This window comes from Styela clava, chromosome 6 (assembly GCF_964204865.1).
Source record: "Styela clava chromosome 6, kaStyClav1.hap1.2, whole genome shotgun sequence".
Lineage (NCBI taxonomy): Eukaryota > Metazoa > Chordata > Ascidiacea > Stolidobranchia > Styelidae > Styela > Styela clava.
This window is the reverse complement of record NC_135255.1, coordinates 5,219,635-5,222,134: the sequence shown is the minus strand read 5'-3', so window position 1 is coordinate 5,222,134 and position 2,500 is coordinate 5,219,635. Positions and strand designations below refer to the sequence as shown.

The window sequence follows — 2,500 nt, the reverse complement described above, 5'->3', positions numbered from 1 at the left end:
GCCTGGCACTGCCGGCGAGAGCGTGGACGTCGCGGCCAGCGACTGTCGAAGCTGAGTACGGCCGCAGGCGATTGCCTCGGTCTTAAACGAATGCGACGAGCACGCGCCGGGCGGCCCAGCAAGGGCCGAGCGCAGCTGTCGCAGCTATCTGGTTGATCCTGCCAGTAGTGATATGCTTGTCTCAAAGATTAAGCCATGCAGGTGCAAGTACGAGTTCTCGTAAAGCGAAACTGCGAATGGCTCATTAAATCAGTCTTGGTTTATTTGGTCTCGTAAGCGAAGTGGATAACTGTGGTAATTCTAGAGCTAATACATGCATTAAGCGCCGACTTCGGGAGGCGCGCTTTTATCAGATCAAAACCGACCGGGTTCGTCCTGTGACGTTTGATGACTCTGGATAACCACGCGGATCGTACGGTCTCTGCACCGACGACGTATCATTCAAGTGTCTGCCCTATCAACTGTCGAAGGTACGCTACGTGCCTACCTTTGTGATAACGGGTAACGGGGAATCAGGGTTCGATTCCGGAGAGGGAGCCTGAGAAACGGCTACCACATCCAAGGAAGGCAGCAGGCGCGCAAATTACCCATTCCCGACACGGGGAGGTAGTGACGAAAAATAACAATACAGGACTCTAACGAGGCCCTGTAATTGGAATGAGTACATCCTAAAACTCTTAACGAGTATCCATTGGAGGGCAAGTCTGGTGCCAGCAGCCGCGGTAATTCCAGCTCCAACAGTGTATGCTAAAGTTGTTGCGGTTGAAAAGCTCGTAGTTGGATTTTGGGCGAGCGCCGCCGGTCCGTCGCAAGGCGTGTCACTGGTTGCGTTCGCCTCACCTTCGGTTCTCCGTCGGTGCTCTTGACTGAGTGTCGGCGGTGGCCGATAAGTTTACTTTGAAAAAATTAGAGTGTTCAAAGCAGGCTGTTCGCCTGCATAGTGTTGCATGGAATAATGGAATAGGACCTCGGTTCTATTTTGTTGGTTTTCGGAGCACGAGGTAATGATTAAGAGGGACAGACGGGGGCGTCCGTACTCTGCCGTTAGAGGTGAAATTCTTGGATCGGCGGAAGACGAACTACTGCGAAAGCATTCGCCAAGAATGTTTTCTTTAATCAAGAGCGAAAGTCAGAGGTTCGAAGACGATCAGATACCGTCCTAGTTCTGACTATAAACGATGCCAACTAGCGATCGGGAGGCGTTACCATGACGACCTTTCCGGCAGCTTCCGGGAAACCAAAGTCTTTGGGTTCCGGGGGAAGTATGGTTGCAAAGCTGAAACTTAAAGGAATTGACGGAAGGGCACCACCAGGAGTGGAGCCTGCGGCTTAATTTGACTCAACACGGGGAAACTCACCCGGCCCGGACACAGGTAGGATTGACAGATTGAGAGCTCTTTCTTGATTCTGTGGGTGGTGGTGCATGGCCGTTCTTAGTTGGTGGAGCGATTTGTCTGGTTAATTCCGATAACGAACGAGACTCTGGCATGCTAAATAGTTACGCGACCTTCTCGGTCGGCGTCTAACTTCTTAGAGGGACTAGTGGCGTTTAGCCACACGAGATTGAGCAATAACAGGTCTGTGATGCCCTTAGATGTCCGGGGCCGCACGCGCGCTACACTGAGTGAAGCAGCGAGTGTCTAACCTAGGCCGAAAGGTCCGGGTAACCCGTTGAACCTCATTCGTGATTGGGATAGGGACTTGCAATTGTTTCCCTTGAACGAGGAATTCCCAGTAAGCGCAAGTCATCAACTTGCGTTGATTACGTCCCTGCCCTTTGTACACACCGCCCGTCGCTACTACCGATTGAATGGTTTAGTGAGATCCTTGGATCGGCCCCGTCGCGGCTGGCAACGGCCGCGTCGGCGTGTCGAGAAGACGATCAAACTTGATCATTTAGAGGAAGTAAAAGTCGTAACAAGGTTTCCGTAGGTGAACCTGCGGAAGGATCATTACCGAAAGTGGTGGTAGGCCCCGGCCGACCGCGCACTTAATTGTCTTTGGGTGCCGCCGAGAGGGCGGCCGTCAATCGGGGTTCCGCCCCGTGCGACACGCGTAACACGTTGGCATAGCAAGGCAGCCGAGTGCGATGGTGGCTTCTGGGCACCGCGCTCGATGTGCCGCCGGCCCAGCCCGGCGGTCGCTCGGCGCCGTTTGTTGGTGTTTTTGTGCAGTTGTTGTCGGTGGTGGTTTTGTGGTCGATCCCACAGTGTGACGTCCGCGCGCTTCGGCGCCGGGCGAAACGTCGAGGACGACTCTTAACGGTGGATCACTCGGCTCGCGAGTCGATGAAGGACGCAGCCAAGTGCGAGAAGTAATGTGAATTGCAGAACACATTGAACGTCGACCTTCTGAACGCGAATTGCGGTCTCGGTTCAATCCCGGGACCGCGTCTGCCTCAGGGTCGCGTTCGTCCTCACCCGAGGGCCGTCGCCTGGCCTCTGCGAAGACGGCCGGGCGTCGCCCCAAGTTGAAGCGGTCGCCGAGCTTTCTCGGCGCG

At 54.7% G+C, this 2,500-nt stretch overlaps 2 non-coding genes across 2 annotated transcripts; both read left to right on the top strand.

Annotated features, from left to right (window-relative positions):
* Positions 1-145: 145 nt before the first annotated feature.
* Positions 146-1,955, top strand: LOC144424912 (small subunit ribosomal RNA). The gene has a single exon (XR_013477131.1). It is a non-coding gene; the product is annotated as a small subunit ribosomal RNA (ribosomal RNA).
* A 298-nt stretch (positions 1,956-2,253) lies between these two features.
* On the top strand, positions 2,254-2,407 carry LOC144424962 (5.8S ribosomal RNA). Its single transcript, XR_013477177.1, has one exon. It is a non-coding gene; the product is annotated as a 5.8S ribosomal RNA (ribosomal RNA).
* The last annotated feature ends 93 nt before the right edge of the window (positions 2,408-2,500 follow it).